The sequence below is a fragment of the Manis javanica genome, chromosome 1, assembly GCF_040802235.1.
Source record: "Manis javanica isolate MJ-LG chromosome 1, MJ_LKY, whole genome shotgun sequence".
Classification (NCBI taxonomy): domain Eukaryota; kingdom Metazoa; phylum Chordata; class Mammalia; order Pholidota; family Manidae; genus Manis; species Manis javanica.
Window position 1 is genome coordinate 228,183,325 of NC_133156.1, and position 13,123 is coordinate 228,196,447.

At 40.8% G+C, this 13,123-nt stretch overlaps 1 long non-coding RNA gene across 1 annotated transcript in view; it reads right to left on the reverse strand.

Annotated features, from left to right (window-relative positions):
- Positions 1-6,821: 6,821 nt before the first annotated feature.
- Positions 6,822-13,123, reverse strand: part of LOC140850373 (uncharacterized) — a 37,161-nt gene continuing 30,859 nt past the window's right edge. The window contains exons 3-4 of the long non-coding RNA XR_012133111.1: positions 7,332-7,417; positions 6,822-7,204 (exon numbers count right to left, since the gene is read on the reverse strand). This is a non-coding gene — a long non-coding RNA (uncharacterized lncRNA). The remainder of the gene's footprint in view (positions 7,205-7,331; positions 7,418-13,123) is intronic.

Here is a 13,123-nt window from a genome sequence, read left to right on the forward strand (position 1 = left end):
GGAGGGACAAGAGGGGGCCTCGGATAATCGCCGCAGCAGCCTGGGACTTGCCGGCCTCTCGGGCTGAGCTTTGTGGAATGGTTGACCACGGGATTTTGGATGGCAACCAATGCTGACTGCTGAGAAATGTACAGGGGAGGAAAGAACAGCAAACCTCACCGACAGCCCGGTTCGTGATGCCTCATTCCTGTGCCTGCCCCTTACATATATCATCCAGTCTTCTACCAGTCACTTCTTCCCAGCATCAGTCTTGTCTATCACAACAACTGGAAATACCATTATCTGAATATAATTGCATTTCTGCAAAGAGACCTCAGTCTCAGTGGATAATCTGACATCATAAGCCATGATGGATCATTTCGGACCATATGCCCTGAAAAGACACATACCACAGTAAAGCCAAAGATTATGTCACATGCACCCTGGTATCTCCATTGCAGCTCATGTCGTCAACAGGTTGGGCTTCAAATGAAAGCATGGAAGGCAGCTGAAAGCCAGGATATTCAGCCTGGTTATGGGGAGCAGTGGAGTTACTACAGTAGTGGCCAGCACACTGGGGAGCCTTGCTTCCCACCTCCTCGACCCTGCACTTCCTGGGGGGCCAACTCTCTTACTCAGCTTTCTCTCTTATTTTCCTCTGTCTACTTCTTCTTTTATTTTTTTTGGAATCAAGCAAATTTAAGTCCTTTAGTTGTAACTAGTTGAAGTAGTTAAAAAAGGTATATTATTTTTATCAAACCTGTCATACATGAACAAAATAAAACAAAGCAAGCAGGAAGGTTTCCAGCTGGGGAGCAGCATGATCTTCTTGGTTGCAAAGGCTTCAGACCTTACTAGGATCATCACAAAATTCCCTTGATGTCCCTGGTACCTGGATTGTGCATTTGGAGCTCTTCTTTTATTGGAAGATTTTAAATGATGTCACATAAGGAGATTCCCAGTGAACTTGCAGCTATGTGGATTTACAGTTCTCTTGGTCCAAAAGATAGCCCTTGGGTGGTAAGCTACAAATAGCCAACAACTCAACTGGGAAAATATTTGTGGTTCATGTGTGAATCATGTTCAAGTTAAAACCGTCCTTTAAAGCCTCCATCAGGAATCTCAAGAGCCTCCGGTCGGAACTGACTCTGCATCTCCTGGATTCCACTGTCCTCTCCACTCAGACCACTTGTTGGAGGCGGCCTGGACCCACGGAGTGTAAGGCCATGGCACACTCACTTGCGTCTTTCTCTGCAGGCCTACCAGAGGGCCTTGCACTCCATGGGCGCTGCAGAGCTGTTCTGTGAAATCCAACCTTTGTTTCAGAGAGGAGTAGAGTGCCTGAGAAAACCCTTTAAGAAATTAAGATGGCAATAAATGCCCAGTTCCCTAGTTTCTAAAATGAAGAATGAGCTCAGTGATATTGCAACTTGAGTTTGTAGCCAGATGTGGCTACACCTATATTTGTGACTAACTTACTTCAATCTGCAGAGGAACCTGAAACTTCCTAATGCTGAAACGCGGGTGATCACACACTGCAGCCGTAGGAGATGTCTGTCACCCACGTATATTTCATCATTCTCTGGAGGTTCCAGGTAAACAGAGATATGGTAATAGCTTCCAGATATGTGGAGATTGCTGCAGACTTGGTGATTGTCCCCATCAAGCTGGGAGATAATGAAAAGTACCTTTTCTTTGGCTCAAATCACTTCCTCGTATTGGTTAAGTTTTTGAATTATACAAAGTCATGGCTATGGTGTGTTTGTAAAGGAAGAGTTTCATTGTTAATATCACTAATGCTTTTTCCCCAGGACAATTTCACTAAGCAAATTTATCATTATGAAATACATTTTTAAAATCATAAAGACCTATGTGGAATTTGAAATATTTCCAATAATTATATCACAATAGCATATGTATTAGTAAATAGTATAGGGTGGAGGATACTAACAGAGATATTTACAGAAAAAAAAGTACACATGAAATACGGTTTGGCCAGGTTTAATACACACAGAACACACTTTAATACTTTCATATGGTCTGAATAATATCTCCATATTGATTTTTTCCTTGTTTCTACCAACTCCACAGCAAATGTACGACAATGGCTCATTGATTTATTGTGAGTGTAGCAATGGGTTTATAACGGCATGAATCATGCCGATTGCTCAATTCACCACATGCCTTAATAAAAGTTTCACTTTAATAAAACTGAGCTAAGGCAAATATGCCCAGAGGCTGGCCTGACATTCCTTATACATTACCCTGCCTCAGGAAATTATTGCCATATATTTTACAGCAGCTACAGTAGGCTAGGGGATCAGGATTAAAATGTACTAACTACTGTGATATTTAACAGAACTCCTGTGTTCCCAGTTAACCCTCATAGGTACAAAATGAGCAGAACAATTAGGAGAGAGCACGGTGTGGGGAGCAGAACTGGCCTGGGATGCAGGTCTTGGGGGATTGGTGCTGGCCCTTGTGACCCCAAGAGGGTCCCTCAAGACTCTACACAATGGAGGCAGAAATACCTCTCCTTGTTCCCTTCCAAAGTTACTAGTAGCTTCAAAGAGAAGGAGGAAGTGTAGTGCTTTATAAACTACAAATGCAAAACAAGTGTGAGGTGGGGACATCACCATGAGTGACACTTCGTAAGGCACACACATCTCATCCCCTCAGTACCATGAGCTCTGACTTCAGCAAGACTGATCATTGTTGTTAATAACAATGTATTTGGACAAATAACAGATCTTACTCTATTGATAGGTGTTTAGGGGTTAAAAAAAAGAAAGAGCCAATCTTTCTAAAAGAGCTGTATTATTCTTTTATAACCTAAAAATTGCTGTTTGTCTTCCCTAGCAAGAAGTTGAAAATGTCCCAACCGCACCTGCGTCATGCTACAAAAAATGAACCGGGGTGTGAGAATTTAGCCAAAAGGAATTGCAGGCACTGTTCAAGTGACTTATACCTGCTCACGGCTGCCCTGGCAGAACTGGCGATCAGGCGATCCGTTGCTATTCAATGCCAAGTGGGATAATGTACGTTCTTACAGAAGACCAAGAAGCCTGTTTGGCCGTCTAATCAATACCAGTCCTTTAGTCTGTGTGATTGAGTCAGTGGGGTGGTATGGTCCTGTGGGAAGAGTCAGTCAGCTTTGGACTTAAGTGTCGCCTCTGCCACGAACTACCCCCTGTATGATCTTGAACCAGGTACAAAATCTCTCTTGGCCTCCAGTTCCTCATCTGTAACATGGGGGGTTACATTTGTTGGTGTGACAAAAGTAAAGTGCCTGGGCTCAGAGTAGACCTTTAAAAGTGCAGTTTCCCCGTGCCTGTGCTCAGCTGCTCCATGGTAACTAGTCTCTAGCGCCCTTTCCCATTTCCCCCGGCTCTTGATTCACCCACGTGGCTGCCAGTCTCGGGGGCACTATCATCCCAGTGGCCCACTCTGGGTCTCATGGCTGTCCCCAGCCCCTGCCACACCTTCCTCTGTGCTCAGCAAACCGGCTTGTGCTAAGCTCAGTCCTTGGCTTTCTCCCCAGGTAGGGCCTTGAGAGAAGAACCTGCATTCTGTTTTTCTCAACGTTATTTCCGTCACGTTGAACATTTTCTTTGGCACATAGAAGATAGTATTAAAAAAGGATGAATGAATATATGAATTGATATACAGCCAGGTCCCACCTCAAAGAGCATGTGCCATCACAACAGCAAACTTGATCCTTGATTAGAAATTTTAAAAATGAGGGACGATTCAGGAGATGCTGGATGAGCCAAAACCCAATTTACAATTCAAAGTCGCTGCTTCGGAGGTAGGATAACAGCCATAATGTGCGATGGATTATTTATCAGCTACTTTCTATGTACCAGGCACTATGCTAATCTGCACACCTTGTGTCATTAGCGCTCAGGATGTCTCTATAGCAAATGCACCATATGATTCCCGTAGTACAGCTTTGTACGCTGAAACTCAGAGAGATTAAATAACTGTGCCGAGGCTGCGTAGCTAGGCTGAGCTGGTCTTTCCGAGTCCAGAACCAGGGCTCCAGCTCCTAGGCTGTACTTAGCAAAGGGGAGTGGGCACACACTGTCATCTGCAGAGGGGTTAATGACTGGCTGTGAGGCTCAGAGTCCTCGTGAACAGAGCTCACGGCTGCCTGGTTCTCCACAGGAGCCTCCCTTCCCCGGCTCCATGTTCTGCGGCTTTCCCCCTCTTTCTCACTCTCACCCCCAAAGGGACACCAACAGGGGCAGTTGAAATAAAACCCACCATCATCCACCAGGAACTGAGCTGTCGAAAGAAATGAAAAATCCAGGGGCAACTGCAGTCTTACCGTTCATTAATGGGTTTATCGGTAACTCTCTTGACATTGAGCTCTAACTGTGGCGTTTAAGAAAATCCCAAATTTGAAAATAAATAAGTTGGCTGACATATAGACATTTTACATATGAATTTAATAAAATAGATTTTTCTTTTTGAAATCTTTGGTAATCTCTGAAATATATCAACTGTAACCCAGGAACATTGTATCCCAAGTTGTGATTCATGAAATGAAACGGAAATGTATTATGTAATTCAATTTGGAGAGCCTAGCACAGAGCTCATTAGGGCAGTTGCTGGTGATGTGGACTGGAGTCCGGAGGCCCTGTGGTTTGGGCAAACCCCTCCCAGTCCTTACCTCCCCTTCCTCCGAGGACATTTCAACCAAATATCGTCACCCTTTAAAAATAGCATTCTTGAGCACTTTGCCCACAAATGAGGATAATGCAGGGGAAATCTTAGGAAAAACTGAGGCTTGTTTCCTTCTCCTCGCGCTTTACCATTAACCCATCTGTGATGAGTCAGGCTCAGAACCGACTCATGGCTTTTCTATGTAGTCCTTGGACCCAGACCAGGCCCCACCCATACATCGGGCAGGTGGACACCAGGATGTCATCTGAGGTAACTGGGGCCCAGAGAAACAAACATGTTCCCCAGGGTGACATGGCTCTTGAATATCAGAGCTAGAACTCACTCTGTAATCTCTGGCTTTTTTTTTTTTTCAGTTCATCACATAGCCTGAGGTTGTAATCCAAGCATAGTTTTCACTCATTTCTAGGAAAGCAAATGAGAAAATGAGTAAGAAAACACTTTCACTCCTACGTGATTTTTAGGGTTTCGTTTTTTAAAAACTTTTATGGAGATTAGAAAAATTGCTATTTTAACCACTTAAAGTGTACAATCTAGCAGCTTTTATTATATTCCCAATGTTGTATAACATCACTGCTATCTAATTCCAGATGATTCTTATCACTGTGAAAAGAAATCCTGTGCCCAGCAAGTGTTCACTCCCCATTTTCCTGTTCTCTGAGCCCCCAGCAGCCACGAATCTGCTTTCTGTCTCTACGGATTTGCCTGTTCTAGACGCATCCTATAAACAGAACACATGCTATGTGGTCTTTTGTGGCTGACTGCTTTTCCATAACATAATGTTTTGAAGGCTCCTCCATGTGATAGCATGTGTCATACTTAATTCCTTTTTATGGTTAAATAATATTCCATTTTATATCTACTACATTTTATTTATCCATTCATCAGTTGATGGATCCTTGGGTAGTTTCCAGTTTTTGGCTATTAATGAATAATGTTGCTATGGAACATTTGTATAAAAGTCTTTGTTTGACTTTTTGTTTGTTTGTTATCAGTTTTCTGGGGTTTACCTAGGAGATAATTGCTGGGTCATATGGTCATTTTATGTTTAACTATTAGGGTAACCACTATGCTGTTTTCCATAGCAGCTGCATCATTTTACATTCTCACTAACCATGTCTGAATGTCAATTTGTCCACATTCTCACACAGCATTTGTTACTTTCTGGTTTTTGTTTTTGTTTCTGTTTTTTTTTTAATTGAACCCATTTCAATAGGTGTAAAGTGTTATCTCATTGTGGTTTGATTGGTATTTCCCTAATGGCTGATGATGTCAAACATCTTTTCATTTGCTATTGGTCATTTTTATATCTTCTTCAGAGAAGTGTCTACTCAAGGCATTTGAGCATTTTTTAATTGGGTTGGTTATCTTTCTGCTCTTCAGTTGTTAAGAGTTCTTTATATTTTCTGAATACTAGTTCCTTACCAGATATATGGCTTGAAATATTTTCTCCAATTCTGGGGGATGTCTTTTTACTTTCTTGATAGTGTCCTTTGCATGCAAGTTTTAAATTTTGATTAAGTTCAATTCACTTTTTCTTTGTTCCTTGTGATTTTGGTGTCATATTTAAGAAACCATTGTCCAATCCAAGATTGTGAAGATTTACAGCTATATTTTTTTCTCAGAGATTAATAGTTTTCACTCTTGCATTTCATCTCCTTTGAATAAATTTTTACATATGGTGTGAGATAGTGGTCTAAATACATTCCTTTCCATTTGGATATCCAGTGGTCCCAGCAATATTTGTTGAAAATAATACTGTCCCCACTGAATGATTTTTTTCATTCATGTCAAAAATTAATTAACCATAGTTGTATGAATTTACCTCTGGGCTTTCATGTCTATTCTATTGATCTCTGTGTCTTACCTTATGCCAATACCACATTGTTTAATTATTATAGCTTCATAGTAAGTTTTGAAATTGGGAAATGTAAGTTCTCCAACTTTGTTCTTCTTTCTCAAGATCATTTTGGCTATTCAAGGTCTCTTGCAGTTTCATATGAATTTGGGATCAGCTTGTTTCTTTATGCATAAAAGGTCAATGGAGTTTTGATTGAGACTGGTTTGACTCTGTACATAGATTTGGGGAATATTGCCATCTTAACAATATCAAATCTTTAAACCATGAACAAACACAGGATGTCTTTCCATTTATTTAGGTCTTTTAAATTTTCTTTCAACAATGTTTTATTTTTTTTAAGTGCACAACTCTTACATCTCCTTGATTAAATTTATTCATAAACATTTTACTACTTTTGATAATAGTGTAAGTGGGATTGCTTTCCCAATTTCAATTTTGGATTGTTCATGGCTGGTTTATAGAAATACAACTGATTTCTTTATGTTGATGTTGTGTTCTGCAATTTTGCTGAACTTGCTTATTAACTCTAATAGGTTTTAGCTCTCACAGTGTTTTTTCCTTCTTGTGGTTTCTTCAGGAATTCACAGGGGCCATTTCTTGGGGTCAAATTCCTGATGAGCCAAGTGGGAAGTACTGGCCATGCTTTCCTTCTCCAGGCATGACCCTGGAAGGTGTTAGCTGGAGAAAAGAAGAGAAGAAGAGATATTGCAGGGATTTAGGCCTGAGCTAAATTAGAATCTAAACACCTGTGAAATTGGGTGGTTCTGAGGGAAACGTCCCACTTTGGATATCAGCTTGCACTTACCTTACCCCAACCCAAGGCCAGCAATGACAGGGCACTCTGAGGAATTCCTTGCAGCTTTGAAATGGACCAGCTGTGTTGGAACTGCTCTGGAATTAAGATTTTTGATAAGGTTGTCATGTGGTTAAGAACAAAGATTATTAATTTTGCATGAGAACTTGGGAGAAAATGCTAGGCTTTTGTATGACTCTCTAGATGCTAAGGTCTGTTTTCTATGAGGTTTGTCTTTTCCACTGTTGCCAAGTGTATATAAGAGTGACATAACAGTATAATGAACTAAGCCAAAACAAAATGTGTGTGCACATACACACACACACACACACACACACACACACACACACACACACACACACACACACACACACACACACAGCATTGGACAATGAAACAGAAGCCCAGAGGTGAAAGAAAGCAAGAAGGAGTCTTATTCCCCCAGAGAACATGCAGCCACATGCCCCTAGAGGTTAGCTTCCCCATCTGAAGTGAGGGAGCATTGGCACTGCCTTCCTCCACCCTTCTGGCATGGTGGGAAGAATGAATAATAAGAAGATCCATACCTATGTATTCTGGAAGTAGAGGTGTTGTTAAAAAAAAAAAAAGATTTTTAACTAGTCAGTTAGAAAGAATCATGTCCAAAGACATTTTCTATAGACCTTAGCTGCCCTCCAGGTAGGAAAAGAAAATAATAGCAGTAGCAACGACAATAAGAAAACAGATGTGACAGCCCAAGTCCCAAATCGAGTTTATGCTCTGCTATTTCGCTGTGCACTTCTCTGTTGGTAAGGTGCTGGAATTCTAGCTTCCACAAATAGCCTTAGTTCACCTTCCCCTCTCGTGCAGAGGTGTCCCTTCCCTGTACTCAGCACCGATGGCCTGGAAGGTCGGTACCTGGGACCCACTGCCTGCTGCTGGCTTCTGGTATACCCAGTCTCCACGAGCGGTCCTGAACAACTGGCAGTTCACTTTACTTTATCCACCCACATCTGCCTCAGGTTCCAGCATAGGGCTGAGAGTGAGTATTTTTTGATCAATTGCTTTATAAATAAAAATACTTTTAAAAGGGAAAATAAGTTTAGAAAAAACAGCTCAAAAGATAAAAGTGGCATGACCTTTTTGAATGTACTAAAATGGAAACTTCCTGGCTGAGAACTACTAACTTATCTCCTAAACACACAGAGGTAGAAACATACATTTAGGCTTCATAATTCACATTTCTCTAGAAGGAGTTGTCATTTTTACTATGAACTCTATGTAGACCAAATCAACACTGAACTATAGAACAATGACAACATGCATGAAATCAGTAATCTACGTTTATCTTTACAACACAAATGTATCTGACAGATCTTTTTTTCCTCAACAAATTGCTATTTTTTAATGTTGCAAAAAACAACAACAACAACAAAAAACAGTGGTGTGAAGCGCTGGAAAGAAGACTGGATATGGCTTTTAACTCTTAGTATGGAAAGACCTTCCCTGAACCTCAGTTTCCCTAATTACAGTATCCATGTGGTAGTAAATATGTCCACACAACCTCTCAGGGTTTTTAAGGACTCCAGTAATATAATGCATGTAACTATGATTTCTAAATTCTAAAGTGCTTCACCATATTAGTTAATATTATTACAAACATGAAACAAAGCTCTCCATATCTTTTGTGGAAAGGGGGTTTGGCATTAACCATTATCACTGTATAATTTCAGATAAGCAGACCCACTTAGATCAGAGTTGGCACTCCAGGATTTTGAGAAATGAATGATCTAATTTCATTTTTGTTTTTGTAAAATCGTCAGACAAATTGTTTGGTGGTGTTTTTTTTTCTTTCTCTCTTAACATCTGGTTCTATCAGAACTAGACATACCAACAGAGTGTAAAAAATATTTTTGGGATATATTTGCAGACACTAGTCATTTGGATCTTTTTATGCATTTTATGGGCTCTTATCTCAGCTCAGCCTAGACACTTGAGTCTTTAAATATTCCTCATGTACAAGATGATGTAGTTATCAGGTGACCGTATTTCATAGTCAACATAATTAAGAAGTTTGTTTAGACTGCACCAACCCAAATTCCTTTATAATAGGAAGGTGGTGTCCAAAGTTGTTCAAGTAATTTCCTATCATGGTATGGTAGGGAGAAAACCTCCCTGAGAGACTGCTTGTCATTTGTGACACTGAGCGAGAAGCCATGCGTCCTGTCCTGACTGGCGCTAGATCTAGTGCCCTCGCAGAACTGACTTCTGACCTACATGAGCAGATCTGTCCCTCACTTTTTCACAAGCATGGATACTCTGAGGCTCAAGTGTGATTGTCCTGGTTGTTGAGGCAGGTGTGGAGCTGGAGCTGGAAAGAGTTGTCCCCGAATCCCTCTTCCCTTCCTCCAGGCCAAGGCCCCCCCACCTCCCTACGCTTAGACACGAATAGCCAAGTCAGGGAGGATTCTGTCACACTGCACACTCTGACTGCCTGGATTCCACTGAACTCTTAGAAGTACGCAGGAGAAAGTCAGATTATTAACCTCCTAGCCAGTGTAGTCCATGGCCTAAATGGGTGGGGTGTGGAATTGATGTGCATCGATCAAACCGCTGCTCAGCCTACCAAGAAATCTCAGTCTACAAACAACCAAGAAGTCGGTGCTCAGTATTTAGACACTAGATTCTACATGAATGAAAGAGCCCACTGAAAGATCCACATGAAAGATCATTTTGTACATGTTGACAATGAGGTATCTTGGTGTAGACATAGAGTAGGCATTTGGATCCATGAAATTAGGGCTCAGAGGAGAGGCCACGGCTGGCATGTAAACTCGATAGCCATCGTAGACCACCTAGGTGGTAACTGGAAGCATGGAAATGAATTAAATCCAGTGAAGTGAAGGGAGGTATTCTGCTAACTGTCTTGCTTGACCTCTACTACAGAGCTCTAGGTCCCCAGTCACACATTGAGAGCTGCCTTCTCAGGCCACTGATGTTGTTTTTCATTCAGTCTTGGCAGGCTTCTTTTTCAATTAAACAGGAGTGTGTGTGTGTGTGTGTTTGTGTGTGTTTGTGTGTGTGTGTGTGTGTGTAGGTAAAGGTTTGTTCCATGAATCCAGAGTTGGAAAGTTACCTCAGACTGAGTTTGGATTTTATTTTCTAATGGTCTAGTCTGCCAAAGTTTTCAAAATGGAGGGAGTCGAGTGGTTTTTCCTGAGGCATAACTTGTTTCCTTTACTCTGGGCTTTTTACAAACCTCACACCTTCTTTCTCCAAGGTTCCCTACTGCTGAAGACTTTAAATAGTCTGATTTTGTTTCTAATTTTCTCATAAATTCACCACCCACAATCAACTGGATAGCTGTATTTTTTTCTTCTTCCAGATAGGTTTACTAGGACTCGAACACATACTCTTTATTTTCCCACCTGCCTTGGCACATGAATCTGATTCCCAAAATGAGCCTAGTGGTCACAGCGCTGCATGGGGCTGGCACTGCATCCCCGCAGGTGCCCAGACATTCCGTTCCTTTGGAAAGGCACAATCAGAAGTCTTGATCTTTCCATCGGAATGGTATGGCTGGATTTTCACTGACTTTTACTTCCTTGGTTTGGTTTGTATTGATGGGGGGCACACTTTAAAAACACTTTCCTCATCATATTACTCAGGTGGTCTTTCTTCCTGATTTTTATACATGTCTTGAGGAAAAGGTAGTTTTGAAATGGCCAGAATGTGGTTTTGGAAAAGATGAGAATTCCTGCTTGTGGCTGATAATTAAGCTTATTCAAGGCTAAGATTTTAGGGTCTGTTTTTATTTGCCCATCATCTTTTAGTTCTAGTGTGAAGAAACATCTATTTTGCTTTGAATTTAATTACCAATTAATGTAGGGTGAGTGCTCACTATAATCTGCTCACTGTATCCTAGGGATACCAAAATAAGAAAGAAGACGTAATCCACACCCTCAAGACACATCTTTGTATAGTAGAAGAGACAGAAAGAAAATGACCAACTCTGAGGTGCTATAATAACAAAGGTAAAGGAATAACTAACATAAGGATAATAAACTATTCCATTGATGATTTTAAAAGCTACATGTCTTAAGGAACTGAATCTGGGTCAGCCTACATAAAACAGACATATTAATTGTTCACTATGTAGAAAAAGAGGGCAGTCTCCTCAGACAAACTGTGTAAACAGAATATATAGCCTAAAAGTAGAATGTGGACCTAAATACTCAGAAGATCCTTTGTCATCAGATTTGTAACAAAAATTAATATTAATGGGATAAGTAATTCCAGTGGAGTGGTGGGTGCATAAAACATACCAGTGTTAGCAAAATGACAAAATTCATTTAGCGTTAAAGTTGAACTTTAACATGTGAGGTGTCTAATGATGGCTGCCCAAAGAAAATATAAGCCTTCCATAGCCACCAGGACAAATATACACCATCTAATTTTAGGGGATCTCAAACTTGTCTCGAATCAACAATCTTCTACTCAAGTAAAAATCTTGATTGGATATTACAAAAAAATAGACCCAGTTGGTAAACATGACCAAGATATTTGTAAGAACCTATTAAATAGATGCCCACCCATTATGTTTCAGATAAGAAGAAAAGTACAGTACAGGTTCTTCCCTCTTGTGAAGCATGGCTGTTTAAGTGTCAACCTGGAGTACTTGAAATAGAATTCAGGTCTACGAGATGAAAGCATGGTGAGAAATTTTAGATGGTTGTAGAAATGTGTGTTCCTGGGAAGTAAAAATCATAAGAAGGAAAACAGAAAGGGCATGCCTTCTCCATCTTGTTTAGTCCAAGAGCTGCAGCCGAAATTGTCTAAAGTAACAGAGGTACAATGAATGTTGTCACAAGTTGTGTTAGTTATTGAAACAGTGTGGCTGATGACTACTAACAGCATCAAAAATATATACAGGATTGTTTTGATACCAGCATCTATTAATAAAGAGATGGCTGGGAGTGGCAGGTTGAGGAAGCTCTGTTCAAAGCTGTTCCTGTGTGCTAGGTTACAGACATGGCTGTAAATATTTGTTTACAGTCTTTAACAAACCAAGCACTTAAATTTAAGAGAAATCAGCAGAAAGGAAATTGATGTATGGATATGTGATTTGGAGATTAAAGTTACTCTTAAATAAAATGTGTATTGAGAAAAAAATAGTGTACTTCAAGGTCTAAAGGGACATTGAGGAGGGAGGGAACAATTAGAAATTCTCTACTGTCCCAGAGGACATTACCGGGGCTTAGAATTCATAGGGAGGTAAGACTTGGCACTCTGGAAGGGAGGAACATCCCGAACACCTGAGATACCCAGAGCGGGAATGAGCTGCTCAAGACAGTGAACTCGCAATGACAGCAGTGTTCGAGCAGATACCGGGTTACTGCCTGTCAGGGATGTCATAGACGTGGCTGATTTGTGTGAGCGATCGGGCTGCACCAGTGACTCTCAATTTATTTCTAGGGAGTGGAACTTTTTTTTTTTCAAATCATCTCTTACAAAAAAGCACAAAATTTTAAAAATAGATAGCAGACAAAAGGAGGGCTGCTTTGGCAGCCCCCCCCCACCGCACCCCCGGGCTCCTCAGCTCTCACATGACCGCCCCTTGGCACTGCCTTAGAATTCCAAGGCCTTGAACAGCCCCTCTCCTCACTACATAATATCTAAGGATTTATGGTTCCTTTTGCTTCCAGGATTCCATGATTATTCTGTATAGGAATTGTTCCTGTTTGAAATGGTTCATTAGCTAGGTTTCTTTTCTTTCTGCTTTAATTACTAAAACATATGGAATTTCACAAATTAGGTTCAGAAAA